Raw genomic sequence first — 22,719 nt, 5'->3', positions numbered from 1 at the left:
GTAAAGAATGTTATTCAAACCACATTCAAGTGACAACACAGCTAGCTAGATATTTTATATGTATAAATAGAATTTATAGCCTACAAATTAACAGATGAACATGTTAGTTGCTCAGTTATGTCCAACTGCTTGCACCCTATGGTCTGTCCATGGAATTCTCCAGGCAAGAATACTAGAGTGGGTTGCCATTCCTTTCTCCTGGGGATTTTCCCAACCCAGGGATCAAACCCAGGTCTCCAGGATTGCAGGCAGATTCTTTACCATCTGAGAAACAAATATTAGGCATTGTTAATCTTAAACCAAGAAAAATTTAAGTCCATTTAAGTAAAAAAAAATAAAATAAAATAGCTTTTAAAGATGTTACTTAATTATAGAACAAATGGTTCCCAATCTCTTTAGAAATATTAACATTGTAATAATCATAAATTAGGTTAAGACTTCAACTATGAATATTTTTGAATCATTGCAATATTAAAATATTGCTCAATTGCTTATTTAGAATTCTGTCTTTGACTTCAAAAATTGAAAACAAAAGTTATGATTAAAATGTGCATTGTTATTCACCTTTCACACTTTAAAAGAGCAAATGAGAAAATTAACATAATAGACATCAGAAAGAAAATGGCATTTCATTAAAATTACTCAGCTTTGTATCACTTTATTAAATACCCATTATGTTAAATATATATGTATACATACTATGTATGCATGCTTTCACTTTATGACTTGTTTGACAAAAGATGTAAGCATAGAAAGTGAGTATTTGGAATTGAAGTAACATTTAACTCTGCAGAAAGTGTATGTATTCTTCTCATAGACATTTATTGACCATCAAATATGTGACTGGAGAAGGAAGTGGCAACCCACTCCAGTATTCTTGTCTGGAAAACTCTCATGGACAGAGGAGGCTGAAAGGTTACAGTTCATAGAGTTGCAAAAGAGATGGATGCAACTTGGTGACTAAACAATAACAACAAATAAATGATAGGGACACTACTTTGTGTAAATTTTGATGACATATACTTCCTTTCCTCTAAGAGATCACTTTTTAGTCTCATAAGAATTTTGTTGTTTCCCCCATTCGTTTATTCAATAATTATTTATTGTGTGCCTACTATGTGGTAAGCATTATGCTATTTGTTAGGTATATAACAGTAAATAGTAAGCCTGAAATGATCTACTTTTCTCCATTACACATACATTAAAATAATCAATAAATTTCTTTGATTTAATCCAAATTATTTTTCCTTTGTCCATGGCTAACAGACTTATTCACTTGTTAGTGAATCGCCTCTAAGATTAAGGAAATAAATTCAAACTCTCCTATCACGTTTCACCAATCCACTCTCTATAAAGTCCACTACTAGCTTTAAAAACTTTCATTAAAATGAGAATGAAATACAAATTCTGTTCTAGAAGTCAAAAGGAACTCAAATTTAATCTCAGATATTTTTGCCTCCAACCTATGTAGGTTATTTACCATTCCTTTTGCCTGTCCTCATTTCCACAATGATTCTAATGGCTAGTCCTTTCCAATACTTTAAATTTTCTCTTAAATATCATTTCCACAGAAAAATCATCTCTGGTAACTCCATTTTCTTAGTTCCTTACCTTCCAGAATATTATCAACTGGAGTACCTTGTAAGTTTGTTGAACAGTATAAATGGGTGAATGCATTGGAGAAGGAAATGGCAACCCACTCCAGTGTTCTTGCCTGGAGAATCCCAGGGACAGGGGAGCCTGGTGGGCTGCCGTCTCTGGGGTCACACAGAGTCGGACACGAATGAGCGACTTCACTTTCACTTTTCACTTTCATGCACTGGAGAGGCAATGGCAACCCACTCCAGTACTCTTGCCTGGAAGATCCCATGGATGGAGGAGCCTGGGAGGCTGCCGTCTATGGGGTCGCACAGAGTTGCACACGACTGAGGCGACTTAGCAGTAGCAGATGTTAATAAGATTTCAATTTGTAGGAATTAGAAATAGGTCTACAGGAACTATAAATAAGCAAACAGACATTTATAATTTTGAAAAGTACTATGATGGTATATGTACAGATTATATAACAGTTAATAAAAATGTTAAACCTAACCTACTCCCTGTTTCTACAAAGTGTATAAACAAGGATATAAAAGATAAGCAGAACTGACTAATCAAGGCTGGGAAATTGAGAAAGCATTGAGAAATTTGGAGAAAGATTTATAAGCCATATAAAGAAAAAATACACTGGGAATTGGACATTGGGAGATGATAAGGAATAAAAAACGGGCTTCCCTCATGGCTCAGTTGGTAAAAAGTAAAGTTAAGAGAGGATTGAATCTTGAGGTGCTTTATGATTCACGTGAGGAACTAGGTCCTCATGCTGGGAACAACTGGGAGTCATTGCATATACTTCAGTTATCAGTAACCTCTTGATATAGAATGAGGGGAAGAGAGGTATTATTTTTATGTTGCTGCCATTACAAATTGCCACACATTTAGCAACTTAACATCGATTCATTACCTCATAATTTACATGAGTCAGAAGTCTGTTCACAGTGTGGTCCAGTTGGTTGTGTGCTTAGAGGTCCCAAAGCTGGAATCCAGTGTTAGCAGAGCTGTGTTCCTTTCATGATTCCAGTTTCTTCAAGGTAATGGCAGAATTCACTTCCACAGTGGTAGACTGAAGTCCCTGCTTCCTGGCTGGTTGCCAGTTAGGGGTCATTCTCAGGTTCTAGAGTCTCAACCATATCCCTAGACTCATGGCCCCTTTGAAAGCCAGCAACAGCTGGTCAGTTACCTCTCACACTTCTCAGACCTCTCTGCCTCATCTTTTTTACATAGTTCTGTCATCTTTTCTATTTGTAAGGGCTCAAGTGACTACATTGGTTAATTTGTATAGCACAGTTTATTTCCTTTATCTCCCTATCTTAAGGTCTGTTGATTATTAACTTGAAGTCCTCTGCAATTTCCCTTAGTTTAATATTTGATATTTCTGTTGTTTCTTTCACTGAATTTTAATATCATTATAATTTATTTTGGTGTGCAGTAGGAATCATGTCTGAATTCCTTCCTCACTGATCTCTAGTAACCAATATTAATGTTTATTAGCTTCATTTTCTTAAATTTTTAAATGGTTTTTATGGAAAACTAGTTTTTCTTAACCTCTCTCATTTTGAAAGCATTCTAAGCTATTTTTTATATTTAGTTTTTGAAAATCCAAGTGTGTGTGTTTATAAGAAATGTATTGTCATGATACTATACTACTGACCTTATAATGAGGAAAAACATGTTTAATATATAAAAATATCTCCATTGAAATGTTTGATTCACCTGAAAAGATAAATGAATATTAGGAGAAATGAAAAAAAATGAGCAAAGTAAAAAGACCCATAATGGGCAAAAATATATATTCCCTTGGCCTTAATTTAAAACTGTCAAATGTCAGAGAAATATGGGAAATAAAGAATGAAATAAGACCAAGACCGAAAAGCCCCCAAGGCTTTTGGGAGGACTTTTCTTGGGGAGGGTTTCCTGGTGGTGCCGAAGGTAAAGCGTCTGCCTGCAATGTGGGAGACCTGGGTTCAATCCCCGGGTGGGGAAGATCCCCTGGAGAAGGAAATGGCAACCCACTCCAGTACTCTTCACTGGAAAACTTCCATGGATGGAGGAGCCTGGTAGGCTACAGTCCATGGGATCGCAAAAAGTCTCACACGACTGAGCAACTTCACTTCTAGGGGATTTAGTTGCAAATTAAATATAGGTGATTTAAAATTTTCTCCTTGGAATATATATTTTTATATTTTATAAAAACTATTTTATAAATATTTTATAAAAACTGTTTTTGTTCTACTTCCTTATATATCAAAGTAACAATTGGCAATGACAACTGGGGAGAGAAAAATCCATGAAGATGACAATCAAGTTGAATTAGAATATGTAATCTAGTTCATTTTATGCACCTGGGGGGTTTGTTGTCAAAGTTCAAATTTTGATGTGTGGTTGTAAATAAAGGCATCAATTCCCTTAAGCAATATTTATCAACTTTGGTTGAATATTATGTATAATTAGTTGGGGAGCTTTAAAAATCCCAGTGCTCAAACCACACCCCAGAGCAATTAAATTGGCATCTCTGGGGTTGGCATCTAGTTAGCAGTACTTTTTAAAGCTCCCCAGGTGATTACAATGTGCAGCTAAAGCTGAGAATCACTGTTTCAGAGCGGTATTATATATTTATTAAAGCGTGTATATGTTTGTGTGGGCTTCCCAGTGACTCAGCACTGAAATATCCACCTGCAATGCAGGAGTCACAGGAGATGCAGGTTCAATTCCTGGGTCAGGAAGATCCCCTGGAGGAGGGCATGGCAAGCCACTCTAGTATTCTTGCTTGGAGAATCCCAAGGACAGAGGAGCTTCTTGGACAGAGGAGTTTCTTGGACTACAGTCCATAGGGTCCCAAAGGGTCAGACACAATTGAAGTGACTTAGCACACAGCACACATATGTATGTGTATATTTATGTAAGTGTTACATGTTTATTTCTTGACTTTCTGTTCTACTGATTTCTTTTCTGGTATAATATTTGAATTACTGTTAATTCTTTAATGTTTGAATATAATTTGAGACAGGCATTTTTATATTTTTCTAAGTATTTTTATATTGTATTTATTTTCTTTTTAAAACAGTTATTTTAATTTAAATAGAATCTATAAATGCCTTATATATTCATCAATGTTCATATTTCATTTAACATTAAAGTCGATACTATTTATTCCCTATTTTTTTAATTCATTACTCTTATAATAGAGAAATATATTGATCTGGAATTGGGCAATTTTAAAAAAGTTTTTGCAGTTTTTTGCCTGATTTATTAAAATACATATCAGATACAGAAATGATATGTAAATTGATTTTCCTCTTTAAACACTAGTGATTCTGCACTTGAAGTCCTTAGATCAGGGAAAAAATATCAACATATTTTTAATACTTTCAAAGGAAAAGAATTTAGAAATGATTATTTTGAAATTTCTGACCATAACTCACTGTCAACAAAATCATATTTCAGTATATTTATATACACTTAACCAAAAATAACGTTTCGTGATGCAGTATTAACCTTTAGTATGTGTGACGCTCCTATGATGTTTTCTCTTCTAGTCTACCCTATGTTAGTCTTAAAAATATTAGTCACAATACACAAAATTGTTTTCATATCCTAATTAAGTATTGAGAGATATTTGAAGATTATTTTTAGTCCAATACCTTTATTTAATAGATAAGCTAAGGACAGCAACAATTAAGACTAGCTTTTGTCCAATGGTTACACATGGTAAACCATGATGTTAATAGCATTCCATTCAGTGGCTAGATCTTATCCAAGTTTTGTCACCTCAAGTCTCCTCAGGGTTGATTATTCATCAATATTGCATCAAATATACATAAAAGATATAGATTACCAGGCACTTCCACATGGAATTGCTAATTAAACTAGTTTTCCCTATATCTAATATGCATATTCTTCTACTTTAATGTGTATCTAAACTTACAGAGACTTAAAAACCCTGAACCTCAAAACAATCAGTTTCTTCCAAGCTTTTATTATAATTTTTCCCACTAGTTGGTAACCTCTCTACATGTTTTTGAGGTGTCTAGAGTTTATAGTAAATGTAATTAAAAATATAATTACTAATTGAAAGTAATTGATTAAGGAAGAACAAAACTATATATCATACATAAGTACTTCATGGATATTGTTTCTTCTAAGGTCACCTACCTGAGAATGAAATAGAGGAATCTGACCCTTCATTACAAGTTTTTGCCATTGGTTTAGGCAGTTTTTGGCCTCCATTTTGACAAACAAACCATAGAACACATGTAACATGCACGTTGATTATGTAACATGTACATCAATCATACATATCAATCAATCATATATGTACACATGATTGAGTATAAATATGTGCAGTGCCCGCTCCACCCCCAGTCTGAAATACAACTAATTCAATGTAGTGTTTAAATTTATTTTTCACTTGAATTCCTAATATTTCCCTAGTTTCAAGAGTAAAACTATACAATAGATTTATTTTCTGATATTGTCCCCCTGATTAGTCACAGTTTATCTGAGAAAATGCTGAATGTTAATCACAGAAGTTTGGTATTTGATTTATGTTTTAAAGTTTTTCTTTTATTTAGACAAGTACTCTTTATAGAAGTAAATATATTTTAACACTAAAAAGCTAGTTATTTAGGAAACATTATACTTGAAAGAATTAATTCCAAGCTTTACATTTTATCTTTCCTTCAGAAAGGGAAAGTAAATTTGCCTATATTATCTAAGTCATTTTTCTTATGTTTTTCAAATAATCATAGACTTTTAGATTATATAAAAAGTCGCAAACACTTTAGTAAATTCATTGCTTCTGACATTCATTCTAACATTAAATACACACACACATACATTGTAACAGACTGTTGACACATTCAATCAACCAAAAATTGCATTTAGTATTAATTTTAAAGTATTGAACAATGAGCTTTATGTGGTTCTCTATACTAAATATGGGGGAAAAGGCGATGGCACCCCATTCCAATACTCTTTCCTGGAAAATCCCAAGGACGGAGGAGCCTGGTAGGCTTCAGTCCATGGGGTTGCGAAGAGTCGGACTCGACTGAGTGACTTCACTTTCACTTTTCACTTTCATGCACTGGAGAAGGAAATGGCAACCCACTCCAGTGTTCTTGCCTGGAGAATCCCAGGGACGGGGGAGCCTGGTGGGCTGCCGTCTATGGGGTCGCACAGAGTCAGACATGACTGAAGTGACTTAGCAGCATACTAAATATATAGGTTTATTTACCTAAATGAGTGAGTGAAGTGAAAGTCATTCAGTCATGTTTCACTCTTTGTGACCCCATGGAATATAGCCCACCAGGCTCCTCTGTCCATGGAATTCTTCAGGCAAGAACACTGGAGTGGGTTGCCATTTCCTTCTGCAGCGGATCTTCCTGACCCAGGATCGAACCAGGTCTCCTGCATTGTAGGCAGGTTCTTTACCATCTGAGCCACCAGGGAAGTGATAGATTATATCAATAACATAAACTTTCCAGATTCCTAGTCAGCTTTTCTATTTATTGAAATAAGGGAGACAAATAGGATTTATCTTTAATTTTGGTAGGTTGAGAAGAATTCTAATTCTGCACCCCATGTTGAGCAGTGAAAAACAGAATAATAAATCTGCTAGATAAGGATGTTTGTTTACATACAGTGAAGCCCGAGGGACAATTATAAATATCAAATTGTTGCTATATGCATAGGTGGCCTTAGTAATCTTCCTTAGAATTCTTGGCAAGCCACTACCTTAAAAAAATTACTCTACAAGCATAATGTGAAGTTTTCAAATATCAGTATATCAATCAATATATCAAAATACTATCAAAAATCCTTAGTAACAAAAGGAATTATAAGCAAAGTCTTTTAGGGAAGTTTTCTTGCCTTTAGGCAATACCTCATAAACATAAATTATTGCTAAACTTTGTTTTATTTATATATTTCTAATACCTTAAAACATTCAGAGGGAATTCTCTGCTTCTTGAGTATCTGTTCCCAGTATACCATTTTTTGAGGGTGGGGGACAAAAACAGAACTGATTATTGTTTATCAGAATTCAGAATTTAGTCATGTAGGTAGCACTAGCAATCAGGTAGCTCTGATTATTACTAGTTTCACAGAAGAGTCAAGTTAACCGGATGACTGCATTAATTCATTAGTTGGATAGAAGACCTCATAGCCATCACCTACCTTTGACAGTAGCTAGCAAAAGATCTGACATTTATTTGGCATTTAGTTAGTATGGGTGGCATAACTGACCAAATATCCAAGTGCCTGAATGAATGTATGAAAAACACAAATACGACTCATTCTTATGAGTCCATTTTGGCTGCTAGTTTTCATTCCCTTTACCAGAACTCTTTAGTTCCCCTTATGTTTCTTAGTCTAGATCTTGTTCACTTGATCCACCATGTGGTCACTGAGTCTAACACTAGTTTCTCTTACATTCTCTCCACACTTGCCTTGTTAGTAAATAATATGACTTTTTAAAAGGAAAATTGTACCCGATCATGCAGTTTTTACCCATCCCATTAACAGTTAGAATGTGTTTTAGGTTTATTGTGATTGTGGAACATAACTAAAGATTATTAAACCCACCTTGTTAGCTATATAGGATCCCATCAGTTTCCAGGGAGTACAGTGAAACTTGCATTACACTCCCAAGACATCTCTAAGTTTGTAGAAGTCATTAAATACATGTCTTGCAGAAATATAATTCAACCACATTTTCAAAGAGAATAAAATATATTAAAAAATGACTAGTCACTTCTCAAGCACTTTTCACCCATAAAGTAAATAATTTCATTTTTGAACATTTCATTATATGACATATCTCTTAGTAAGAGCAGTCACAAGAGAAAAAAAATGGTGAAATAATGCAACTGAGAAATTATAGGAAAGGAGTTGAAGGTGTATTTTCCTCATGGAGACACCAACAAAGGGATTTGGCCTCTGGCTTACTAACTACACAATGGTAACATTTTTGAAGGCTGCCTTGAAAAATTCAAATTTATTTGTGGCTTAAAGGTCTACCTGGCATAGATACAGAACCATTATAGTAATTATGAACATTTATTGAACACAGACTACATGCTAGTCACTATGCTAAGTGTTTTAAATAATAACTGATTATTATTTTTAAATGTCAGGAACTCTGTGAAGCAGAGTTATTATTTTTTTCCATTTATGTATGAGGACACTGAGCTCAGAAAATAAAGTAGCTTTCTCAACTAGTAAGTGGCAGTTCTAGGATTTAAAACTTTTCTAATTCCAAAATCCACATTGTTGATAATCTTTCTACCTGTTCTTTTATTCAGCCATCAGAAAAATGTTTATTGAGATTCTATTACTTACCAAGACCTGAACTAGACACCAGAACCAGAGAAGAAAACTGGTGACATGTCCATTCTCATGGAATGCATTGAAAATATGTAACTAATAGATATTTCTGAAATCACATGTTAATGTGTTGAATCTTTTAATGGCGTTCTTGTTTTAAATAAATGCCACAATTTTCATGCATCTTTTTCAACTTATTTCTCATGGTCTTTGGTCTCAGGGAAAATGGGCTGGATTGACATATCCTCCTTTCTTATTATTCAGGGAATTTTAAAAAGTATATATTAGTACTCTTTCCTAGAGTAAACAAAATACATAAACACATAAGATGAAACTGAATAAATGTTGATATTTTGAGCTGACATTTCCCTTGATTACTTCCCATTGCCTGGTTTTGATAGCATCAGTTAAATTTCAGTGACTAGAAACACTACAGGAGAAGGCAACGGCACCCCACTCCAGGACTCTTGCCTGGAGAATCCAATGGACAGAGGAGCCTGGTGGGCTGCGGTCCATGGGGTCACTAACAGTCGGACACGACTGAGCGACTTCCCTTTCACTTTTCACTTTCATGCATTGGAGAAGGAAATGGCAACCCACTCCAGTGTTCTTGCCTGGAGAATCCCAGGGACAGAGGAGCCTGGTGGGCTGCCATCTCTGGGGTCGCACAGAGTCCGACACGACTGATGCGACTTAGCAGCAGTAGCAGCAGAAACACTACAAACATTTCAAATTGGGTTTTCTCCGTATCGTGTTCTCCTGATGCTTTTGCTATGATCACTGGGTTGTGTTTATCTCTCTATTCTCATGTAGCAGTATTAAATCATGGTTGCCACAATGATGAATTGATTTAATTTGCTTATTCTTAAATCCATGCCACACTACCAGCAAATCTCTCATCCTTAATCATTCACCCTGTTCCTCTGATTTCATCTCCTAAATACTTCAGAAACCTATTCCTGTCACTATTACTAATTTTCTAGTTCAGATACACATCTTTCTTAACTTGACTATTGCCTGAGTCTCCTAATTTGTCTCCCTGCCTCTATTGTTGCATTTCACATAGCACCCCCATCCCAGCCACCATATTATCTAGAATCAACTTGGATGGATTAAAGTGCAAATCTATCATAACATTTTCATTACCTAGTATTCCAACATCTATAATACTTTGTGTGTTAGTCACAAAGTCCTGTCTAACTCTCTGTGACCCCGTGGACTATAGCCCACCACACTCCTTTGTCCATGAGATTTCCCAGGCAAGAATATTGGAGTGGGTTGCTATTTCCTCTTCCAGGGGATCTCCCTTACCCAGGGATTGAACCAGATCTTCTACATTGCAGGCAGATTCTTTACAATCTGAGCCACCAGGAAAGCCCTCTGTAATACTTTACTGCACTATAAAGAGATGGTTGTACTCCCAAATCATTACAAGCTCCTTAAACTTAACACGAATATATCCTTTATCTATGTATTGTAACACTCAGAAATACCTAAATTATGACGGAATTTAGCAAACATTTGATGAAATGAACTGAAATAAATATGTATTGAAGTTGCAGAAAGAAGAAAATGTCTCATTTATTTGGCTTATAATTGCTCTCCTTCATTCATTTTTCCTTCTATCCTTCCATCTCTCCCTGGTTTCTTTCTCCCCCCTTTCTTCTTTACATTTATTGTTAGACCATTTTTTAACTGTCTAGTATTTCCAGGCTTTTGTGTTTGGGATCCAACAAAGCAAAGTCTCTGCCCTACTGGAGCTAAGTTCTTTTTTTTTTTTTTTAACCATTTATCATTTATTTATTATTATTATTATTTATTTTACAATATTGTATTAGTTTTGCCATACATCAACATGAATCCGCCACGGGTGTACACGTGTTCCCCATCCTGAACTCCCCTCCCACCTCCCTCCCAATACTATCCCTCTGGGTCATCCCAGTGCATCAGCCCCAAGCATCCTGTATCCTGCATCGAACCTGGACTGGCGATTCATTTCTTATATGATATTATACATGTTTCAGTGCCGTTCTCCCAAATCATCCCACCCTCTCCCTCTCCCACAGGGTCCAAAAGACTGTTCTAAACATCTGTGTCTCTTTTACTATCTCGCATACAGGGTTATCATTACCATCTTTCTAAATTCCATATATATGTGTTAGTATACTGTATTGGTGTTTTTCTTTCTGGCTTACTTCACTCTGTATAATCGGCTCCAGTTTCATCCACCTCATTAGAACTGATTCAAATGTATTCTTTTTAATGGCTGAGTAATACTCCATTGTGTATATGTACCACAGCTTTCTTATCCATTCATCTGCTGATGGACATCTAGGTTGCTTCCATGTCCTGGCTATTATAAGCAGTGCTGCGATGAACATTGGGGCACATGTGTCTCTTTCAGTTCTGGTTTCCTCGGTGTGTATGCCCAGCAGTGGGATTGCTGGGTCATAAGGCAGTTCTATTTCCAGTTTTTTAAGGAATCTCCACACTGTTCTCCATAGTGGCTGTACTAGTTTGCATTCCCACCAACAGTGTAAGAGGGTTCCCTTTTCTCCACACCCTCTCCAGCATTTATTGCTTGTAGACTTTTGGATCGCAGCCATTCTGACTGGCGTGAACTTGTACCTCATTGTGGTTTTGATTTGCATTTCTCTGATGATGAGTGATGTTGAGCATCTTTTCATGTGTTTGTTAGCCATCTGTATGTCTTCTCTGGAGAAATGTCTATTTAGTTCTTTGGCCCATTTTTTGATTGGGTCGTTTATTTTTCTGGAATTGAGCTGCAGGAGTTGCTTGTATGTTTATGAGATTATTGTTTGTCAGTTGCTTCATTTGCTATTATTTTCTCCCATTCTGAAGGCTGAGCTAAGTTTTATAGTGGAGAATTTAAAATAAAAATGAAAATGTAGTAAATTAATGATCTAACATATTATCAGATTTTCCTTTGGGGAAAATAACTAAAATTAGAAAAAGTGAAGATAATCCAGAATGCCAGAGGAGGCAGCTGGAACAGGGTTAAATACTAAATTGAGTGGTCAGAGTGGATCTCATTGACAAGTTGAGATTTGAGCAAATATGTGAAGGAAATGAAGGCATGAACCAAATAGATATCTCAGTAAAAATCATTCCAAGCAGAAAAAATAGAATAAAGGAGGACATTATGGTCCTCTTCCCACCCCATGTCCTCTACTTGCCTTTTGTCTTTTAGAGAAACTTTAGCCAAACAAAAAGTTTAATCAGAGGAGTAAGAAATGCTGAAGCAAAGAAAAATAGTTAAGTAAGACCAATAGTAATAATCATTAAACAAAGTCAAGGACCTTTTAGTTCCACATTAGGGCTGTAGATAATATTCTGAGCCATATCCTGTGAGCTGTCTTGTAGATATCGAAACCCCCACCAGGTGTAAGTTACCTACATGATGACCAGACTATAGCTATGACATAAGCTGCCATAATTCCAAAAACTGTCCTCAGGGAAATTGGAACAAACTGACTCTGGAATTGAAGCTTAACTTAATCAAGATGACACTGGTCAGACCACTGCATGACCAATTTCAAGATTACTGTCAGAGCTGACTGTTGTTTCTGTATGTAGCCCCTTCCCTTGGTCTACAAAATCTCTTGCCCACAGATTGTCAGTGAAGAGGATAGATCTTTGGACATGAGTCTACTTTGCCACCCCTCCCCCGTTGCCAGCCTTCAAAATAAAGCAAGCTTTACTTTCCACAAACCTTGTACATTTATTGGCTTTTGAGCAATGGGCAGCCAGAACCCATTTTCAATTAAAAAAAAAAAAAAAAAAAAAAAAAAAAGAGCTGTAGTAAAGCCATCCCAAATGTGATATTTTCCTTTGTCTGATTCTTAGCTAAAGATGAAAATCTTATCTTTTCTTAGGGCTTAAAAAAAATTAATACTATTGCATTTGAATATCTGATCTATCCTATATTTCATGGCTGTAGAATTTGTACTGTAGTCTTTATTCACTTGCGTACATGTTTGTTTCTAAGCAGCAGCTCTGAATAATTGAAGGAAGCTTTTGCCAGGAGGCAGCTTTTGGGAGTAGGGAGAAGCTATGGGCTACCCAGTGGAAGCTGTTGGAGAGGCAGGCCAGGGTCACAGAAGAACCAGGGAGCAGAGTACCAGGAAAAATGCTGGAAGTGAGGCTAATGTGGGAAAAGACAGCTTTAGTAGAAGAGGTAGCTTTTAGGCAATGTTGGTTGTGTGATAGGAAGATGGAAGCTCATGCGGGAGGAAAAGTAGGTGAGAGAAAATAGAGGCAAGAATTTTTTTCTTTAATTATATCAAATCAAGAAATAATTAGATTCACCAAATATTATTTTTCTGTGAATAAAGGCTTAATTAAGGATTCATGAAACTAGTCAAATAGATGCAAATTGTGGGAACAATGAATAAGACTTCTTCAGAATCATGGATACATGCATTTATGTGCTTGTGACGTTTTAGAGACTATTCCCCCACCCCCACCCCGGGAAAAGTCAAATTAAAAAAAAATGTCCTTTCTATCTTTCCTATGTAATCATTTTGCTCTTCTAGTGAATAGTAGAGTGTTATTTTAACATCTTAAGAACTCACAGAGCCTTTTCGGAAGGATTTGTGAGGATAAAAGATTTAAGAGAGTTTGAACATCCAAAAGAGTACCACTTTTTTTCTCTTTATTTTACAAAACAAACATACACACACAGCAATTCAGAGGATAGACTATAGAATTATGCTGTTTTCTTCTCTAATTTTTTTTCTCCTTTTTTTGTTTCTTTGCTCAATTGTGTTACACAAGAAATCCTTTGATAAAAGAGTTCTATTATCTTAGGTTATACATTTGATTTGGGGTTATCTAGTTAAGGTTAAAAATGATTGAAAAGCCAATAGTTTACAAGATGGGCAAACCAAACAAACAAAACAAAGTATGTGCAGGGACATTTTCAAAGGAAAATGAAATTCATTTTCAAGGAAAGAGAAGCCTTGTCCTTAGTGATCAGCTCACAGGTCCTGACTATAGCAAGGGATAAACAAGGAAGATAATGCTTCCAGGGGACACACATACTCAAGGGAAAGTAGCTAACATGAGAGAATAGCAAGGAGGGCTCAGTGAAGTAGATGAAGCGTTAGAAGACAAAATGCTTAGAAAATTTGGGAAAAGACAAGTTTAAAACAGTGTGGTCAGTCCTTGTAAATGTTACAGAATAGTGACAGAATAGTTACAGAAATGTGAACTGAGATGAGGTCATGTGAATTTAGTCATTAGAAAGTAGTGACTGAACGCGAAACAATCAGGAAAGGAGAAAGCAATTGAAGATGAAGCCATGAGTGCAGTGAGCACAATGAGTAAATAAATACTAAGATTTCAGGAGTTTCACAATGAAAGAAAAAACAGAAAAGGAGTCATGCAATTGGAGAGTGGTGTGAGCCAAAGAATTATCTATTAAGAATAAGAAGACTTTTTTTTTTTTTTTTAATGGGGTTAAGGTAAGTGAAGGACATGTACTTTATATATTTTATCTCTTGTAATCTTCCCCCAGAAAGAAAGAAAGTGAAGTCACTGAATCGTGTCCAACTCTTTGCAATCCCATGGACTGTAGTCTACCAGGCTCCTCCATCCATGGGGTTTTCCAGGCAAGAGTACTGGAATGGGTTTCCATTTCCTTCTCCAGAGAGTAGTTATTAATACTTTCAGCTTTCCAAAGAGGAAACTGAAACATTTATTATATGACCAAGATCACATAGCTAACACATTGTAAAAAGTTATTTAAATGAAATTTTGTTAGACCAAAAAATAAAAGTCTTTATTAAAATGCTCATGTGCCTGATAGACGGAGTTAGGATCAAGGGGCCTGTGGAAGGCTCAGTGTTGGAGCTAAGTAATGATGAAGGGATGGAAGGTAAGAATATTTATTGATAACTGTGTATGTGTGTGTATGTAATAAAAAATGGAAGGGACTTATTAAGTCTGAAATAGTGTTGAAATGTAGAGGATTTAAAACCTGCAAAGCGGACATTATAGGGAGTCAGTAATGCAGCTGGTTAAAACTGAGCAAAATATTTGCAGAACAATGTTGAGAGACTACCTGGTGGAAAATATCAGCATACAGGAGCAGGAAACCCAGGAAAGTATCTGTGCAAGCCTGATTCTTTAGTCACCACATTGAGGGTACCAGTCCCTGGCCAATCTCCATCATATCACCTGGAATGGGGTACAAATCCAATTTCATTAGAGAATCATAGAAGTTTAAGATAAACAAGAGGGATTAAAAGTCTGCTGCTCTTTCATTATGTGAGTGGAACCAGGTGCATTTGAACCCTTAGAATGTATTTATGTTACCAAGTACTATGGAACTCTAGAGATTTTTAAAGATTTTTTTTTTTTCTGCATTTTGGCTTCTTGAGCAACTTGAATTGATATATTGAAGAATACCTCTTTACCCCAGATTTATTTGCTTTTCATATTTTCAAGCATGATAGACCTAGAGCCATCTACTCTTATTCAAAAGGTAACAAAACTTATCTCTCCACAGGAGTCATGGAGAAATTTCAGGGGTTGTAAACCTGCAGGCTTGTGCTATTTCCCCTCTGGAGACATTGATTCCATTCCAAAGGCTGAGAACCCAGAGTCTTTACCCTTCTCTTCCCCAGGAAAATTTGTTGTCATTAGAGAGAGAAAAGCTCTCTCCTTCTTTCAAGAGGTGAAGGAGATAAGATATAATTCATATGCAAGATTCATATTTTCAGGGTTTCTCTTCTATAATACAGACCGTAGTACATGAGGAGGGTATCTAGCTTTCATCACATTGCTCTAGAAGAGAGCAAAGTTGAGCCTGCAAGCAATCAGTGTGGTTATTGTTGTAACAGTAATAATCTCCCTCAGTGACAGAAAACTCGGGTCTACTCTCAAAATAAAGAGGAATAAATATAGTTATTAGAAACATGACATAACATCTATGTGTTATTGCTTTTTCTATTTGCACGTCAAGCTCGAAAATAAAATTATCATTGAAGTGACAAGCAATCTGAGTTTGGGAGCAGGTATTTCCAGGAGTTGGTCTGAGGAAGTCAAGCATCTACTATTTAGAGATCAGGACACCTGTAAAATTCTCCCATCATCTGTGAAGAAAGGGAAAACATTGACTCCATGGAAAATCTAGCTTGAGTGCAGCTGTTTTGCTTGGAGAAGGAGTCTTGATAGCCCGGTCTTCCAATAAACCTAGAGTAAGCATTAGAGTTATTTTTAGACATGACTCATCCTTGCGTCACAGAAAACAATTGTGTTTGGATGGCATAGCACTGACAATTTATAGGCTACACATAAGAAATGCCTACATTTAAAAATATAAGAATAATAGATATTAGTGAGAATATCCTTGAAATTCTAAGCAAAGTTTCTAGGTTAAATTAGAAGGAAACATGAAGCCAGATGGATTTTTATGAGTTAAAAATGGGAAATTAAAGTGTGATTTTGGTAAGGTTAAGCTGAACACCAACTTTAGTGGGAGAAGTGTGGGGACTTTGAAGAGCAGTGATTTAGAACCAGTCAGAGGAATATTAGATTTTAAGATATGAAAGACATTACATCTTCAGATAGTAAGATTGTTTAGGATGTTATCCTAAGAATAAATTGTTTAAGTGGAAAAGAGTAGAAGTGGGTGAAAAGAAAAGGTTAAGAAAATCTATATTCTCAAATGGTTCCTTTGCATATGTTTTAATGTTAGCAATCATTAAAGCAAAGGGTTGGAGCTAACCTATGATTCAAGTGCCAAAATGTATGAGGGAGAAATGGTGTGGATGGGATGGAATTGATATCATTAGGAGATGTAATTTTCAAAAGATTTTTTGCAAAATGCAGTCTAGAACTGGAAAGGAAGTATCCAGTAAAAATGCTAACCCAATAAAAAGACCCTATGCTCTAAGGTCCTGGATATGAGAAATAAGGATAAGGAAAATGACAAGCCTGCATTTGAGAGTATTCTGTTAAACCTTTTTTCTAAAATCCTATAAATAATGATTAACATTTAAATTCTCTTGTCACTAATTCCAACTTGAACTGTAAAACTAGTTAAATGAACTAATTCAGCAAAATGGTTTTAAAAGCAACTCTGACACTCATTAATATAGGAAAATCAGTTGTCTTCTCTATGCATAACTTTTCTCATCAATAAAATATGGCTATTAATGCCTGACATTGTGTTGCTTTGGATATTAAATGAATAATATGTATAACAGTATGTATAAACTGTATATACCATTCAGCATAGTGCAAGGCACAGAATCTTATTTCAGTAGTATAGCTTTTACTGTTGTTTTCTGGATGTCACTTCCCCCGTGATGCTCCCAGTTCCAAATCTACTGGCCTTTTATTCTCCCAGTTTTGTTTTTTTTTTTCTTTTTGCTTGTTTATTTACCTCTTATTGTATCCTTGAGCTATTCTAAAGGTCACAGGTTATGTTTTCTCTCAGGAGACACTGAGATGGAGATTAATATTTGTTAGGGATCCAAACTTGTGGTAGGAAGGGGAGAGAAGAAAAATTGGATAAGAGAAGAAATTGAATTGCAACACAGGCTTAATAAACTTTGGTCAATCTCCTGTGTGCATCTGGAGTGGGGCTCATTATTGTTGTGTCAAAATGCCAAATATTTATATGCTTAACTCATCCAGTCTACTAGATATGGGCTGTCAAAGCCATAGAGTAACCTCCAGTGAGGTGTCTCTCTGCACTTGAGGCAAATCCTCGGGTAGGCTGACGGAGCCAACAGCTGGAGGCAGGACAAAGCCTTTCTTGACAGAAAATTTATAATTTTCCACCCACATCTATTGTACTGATCTATGTCTTACATTGGGCTTCCCTGGTGGCTCACATGGCAAAGAGTCTGCTTGCAATACAGGAGACCCAGGTTCAATCCCTGGATTGAACTGGTCCCCTGGAGAAGGAAATGGCAACCTACTCCAGTATTCTTGCCTGGAGAATCTCATGGATAGAGGAGCCTGGCAGGCTATAGCCCATGGGGTCGCAAAGAGTCAGGCACAACTAGAGTGAGTAATGCTTACTTACATGTATGCCTGATATTAGGCACTTACTTAAAAGTATTTATTTATATCAGTATTTTTAAATTTCCATTCTTGTATTTGCAATTGAAATATAGGCTACATACTGCACACAGCAAGTTTAATATTTCAATTTCAGGCATCATAGCACCATAGACATTGCTCAGCAAATAAGAACCATGAAAAAAATAACTACTTTTTCAATCATGGATAAAACGATTAATATGAGAGCATTTCCTTTATTCAGATTGCATTGTGAATGTTCTATAGTCTGTTCTAAAGGGTGAGTCAAGTGCGTATTTTAGCATAAGTATCGATTCACCAAAGTTTAGAGCAGATTTTGTATAAGCACACCTTAGTCCTAACAAGTTCTTCATCTGACATACATGTATTAAATTCCTATTATATGCCAGATGCTGTTCTAAGTTCTGGGAATACAGCAGTAAACAAAATAGACCACTTGTCTACTCTCATGGAGTCATGGATATTATACTCTAGTAGAAATTCAGTGGCTTTCTGAAGAGGAACACTATAACTTCAGCTATAAAAGGAAGAAATATATCACCACAATGAACCTGACAAAATGGTGGAATAGTCAGCCATACTTAATCTGCTTTGTAGAGGAAAATATCTCTGTCAACTGAAAAGCTTCCTGGCCTTGGCAAAGTGTTTTAGGAACAACAACTTCAGATGAATATTCAGTCTCTGATTCATTTGGTAGGGGCAAGAAGGCAAGTCGTTTATTCCCAGTGGAAATCACAGTGCTAGACTCTTGGTATTTGGTAACTGTTTTGGTTTAATCCACAAAACTCACTCCTTCCTGTAGTTTCTCGTTACTGGCATGGAGTAGTTTCTGCATCCTGGTTGTGTGTGTGTGTGTGTGTGTGTGTGTGTGTGCACACGTGCACGTGCAAAATCATATGAATCTCAGCAGCATTCATAGCCTCTGTATTGCCTTCCTTAACAAAAGAGTGAAGAGAAGTACCCATATCAAGTATTCTTTAGTACATAAATATGTAGTTAAAACAAGGAGTTGAGGGAGTAATTTAAATTCAAAAAGAAAAAAAAAAAGGATTACATGAATTAGTGAGTGTGATCTGGCTATCAGAGAATGTAGATTTTCCCGTTGCCTACCAGGAGACAACAGTCCACTTAGACAATCACAACAGTTTGATTTTCCTTATTACCTTCTTAGATAAAAAGGATTTAGAATTATTCAAACACTCATAGGAGTATTGCTTACCTGGCTGTGGTCAGCCAAGTAGTGTCTACAATAGGAAGAGAAAAGTTGTAGCTTAGAGCTGCATTGTGAGCAAAAGCAAAGGTTAAAAGCATTCTTTAAAAAGCCCTTCACTACGAGAAATGTCTTCTGGAGGTGTAAGCCAGACCTCCTGGGAGAAGCTGGAGTGCTCTGAGCATTTGTGAATCTGTGATTTTGTCCCAGAGGAGCAAATTTCTTACATGCAAACAAAAATTTGTGTTATCTGCAGAGCCTTAGTTCCTGTGACTTCAGTCATGTTAAAGCCACATGAGTTAGTTCAGTGAAATACAGTGTAAAGGCAGAAAATCACACCCTAGCATCTTCCAAAAATAGGAAATGAAATGGCATGAAAAATGCAATAAAGGATACTGAGTAAGTGCCACCTGAGCAGATAGATTGTGCTAAATTTTTATGTAGGCTATTTCATGTGTGTATGGCAATAAAGTCACTAAAGATATCATGAATGTCTGTACAACTATATTATTATTAATTAAATATTTCAATTTCAATCTGCAATATATATATTTTCCTTTTTCAGAAATATTTTCCTACTGAGGGTATTGTCTACCCAGGAACAACAAAACAAATTGATTATCTTCCCTGGTATCTCTTTGTGACCCACTAGTGAGATAAAAATAATAAGAAGGTAAAGAATCAGGAAAAGGTCTCTGCAGAATCTCTCCATATGTTTTACATTTCTTCTTTGCCCAGCTTCCAGTATCATTTTCCTATAAGGGTGAAATGCACCAAGTATTTTTATAGATTGTGAAATACCTCTTTTCTTCTTTTTACCAACAAAGATCCATATAGTCAAAGCTATGGTTTTTCTAGTATGTATGGATGTGAGAGTTGGACTATAAAGAGAGCTGAGCACCGTAGAATTGATGCTTTTGAACTGTGGTGTTGGAGAAGACTCTTGAGAGTCCCTTGGACTGCAAGGAGATCCAACTAGTCCATCCTAAAAGAAATCAGTCCTGGATGTTCATTAGAAGGACTGATGCTGAAGCTCCAGTACTTTGGCCACCTGATGCCAAGAGCCAACTCATTAGAAAAGACCCTTACACTGAGGGAGATTGAAGGTAGAAGGAAAAGGGGACGACAAAGAAGAGATGGTTGGATGCATCACTGACTGAATGTACATTTGTTTGGGCAAGCCCTCAGAGATGGTGAAGGACAAGGAAACCTGGCATGCTGCAGTCCATGGGGTTGCAAAGAGTCAGACACTCCTGTGCTGCTGCTGCTGCTAAGTCGCTTCAGTCATGTCCGACTCTGTGCAACCCCATCAGGCTCCCCCGTCCCTGGGATTCTCAAGGCAAGAACACTGGAGTGGGTTGCCATTTCCTTCTCCAATGCATGAAAGTGAAGAGTGAAAGGGAAAGTGAAAGTACTTACTTTTTTCTTCTTCCCTTCCTTCTTTCATTCAACAAACATTTAAGTAGCGGTATGTGAAGAACACTCTAGAAAAAATTTATTATGCTGCTGTTGTTGAGAATTTATGGTATGAGAATGAAGGTTTGTCTCTGCCAAGGATTTGTACTCGATAGTTTCCTTCACATAAAATTTATTTGTCTCAAGATCAAGGTCAAAATATTAATTTACAGCTACTAGTTTGTATTTTCTTAATAAACATACCTTTAAAAATTAAAATATATAAATTATATGAGATTTTAAAATTTAACCTATTTAGTTTAATAGTGAGAAACTAATGTTACTTTTTTATGACCATATTCAATAGATTACACAAAAATTTTGGTTTTAGAGTTTGGGATAATTAGCTAGGGTTTAGGAACAGGGAAACCAAAAAATGATATATATATGTTTGTTAGTTTCCTATTGCTGCCATATCAAATTAGCCACAAACATGGGGGCTTAAAACAGCCAAATGTAATCAAGAGACCAGAAGTCCAAAATCAAGTTTTCAGAATGTCCATACTTCCTCTAAAAGATATAGATAAGAAATCTTCTTTACCTCTTCCAAATTCGGATCTCTGCAGGCATTTCCTTATCTTGTGACTACTTAACTCTAATCTCTGTCCCCATCATCACATGGCTTCCTTCCTTCTGTCTCTGTGTGTCCTTTTTTGTCTTTCATAAAGCTGGATTTAAGACTCACAATAAGCCAGTATAATTTAATCTCAACCTTTACCTTTATTACATCTGCAAAGACTCTGTTTCTAAATAAGTTCATATTCTGAGATCACAGGTGGACATGAATTGGGAGGGAACACTGCATGTGTTAATCCAAAAGGTGAATATTTTAGAACTGTTACAAGATTTGTTAGATTCTGTAATATGCCACTACAATCTCCCTTCATGAATGAAGGGCCTACTGGGTGTGGTGCTGTCAGATAATCTTCAAATATAGTAAAACTAATATCCAGAAACCACTTCAGCTGAAAACGGTCACTTCCCCCTAAGAGTCCCTCAGTAGATTGCATCCAATGGCTGATAAACACAGGGAGAAAGGTTAAAGACACAGTATACTCAATATAGCTCACAAGGGACTTCATATCTTCATCTCTCTGTGCAGGGTCAACCTAAGTTTCTACTGGAATTGTTGTACATCTTGACCTTTCCAACTACCATGTATATTTCTTCCCTTTGCCAAGTGCCTCTCACACTGCTCCCCCAAAGGCATTCCCTTGTAAACATCCTCCTACACACTGAAATTTGCCCCAGATTCTACGTCCTGGGACAGAATTCCTTCTGATGTATAAGCCATGAATACACAACTTAAATGACTCTTTCACAAAATAATACTAGCCATCATTATAATACCTTCTACTCTGTTTTTATTCTATTTTATCCCAGTTTAGTCTGCCCTATCACATTCTACCTGTCCTCTCCTGTCTATGTTATCTTAAACTATTCCATCTATCTCAAAAGAAGAGACAGAGATTAGAGAGTATATGTCAAGGTCAGCTCAGTGGACACACTAAATTATAGTTTGAAAAAAATTTCTCCAGCATTTTGCTCTGAAAATAAGGTACATCCTTCTAATCGCAGTTACACTGACCCCTAAGGGACAATTTTTAAAAATTTATTAATACATTCACAATAATCCTCTAGATCATGCAAAGGATAACTTGGTTTATTATTTTAGCAAAATATCATTATAATGTCTAGAAATGCTTAAAAAGATATACATTAAACATGCAACCACTCATCACATTAATTAAAAATTATAAAATATAAACTTAAAAGATTATTTTTAAAAAACTGTCATTGATCTTTCTAAATTAAGATAGTCAAGAAAGTTTGATTTAATTAACCAATTGCTAAACAGATAAGCAAATAAATATTTCTTACCCTAAACCAGAATTTGTCCTGATACCCTTAACTTGCAAGATAGCACCCACAACAAACCCTCTAATGGGAATATTTTTGTTTTTTGCCTGTGCCTGGTCTTTGTGGGCTTTTCTCTAGTTGTGATGAATGGGGGCCTCTCTCCAGTTGGGGTGCCAGGGCTTCTCATTGCCATG

Source organism: Budorcas taxicolor, chromosome 6, assembly GCF_023091745.1.
Source record: "Budorcas taxicolor isolate Tak-1 chromosome 6, Takin1.1, whole genome shotgun sequence".
NCBI lineage: Eukaryota > Metazoa > Chordata > Mammalia > Artiodactyla > Bovidae > Budorcas > Budorcas taxicolor.
Note: the sequence above shows the minus strand (reverse complement) of the source record.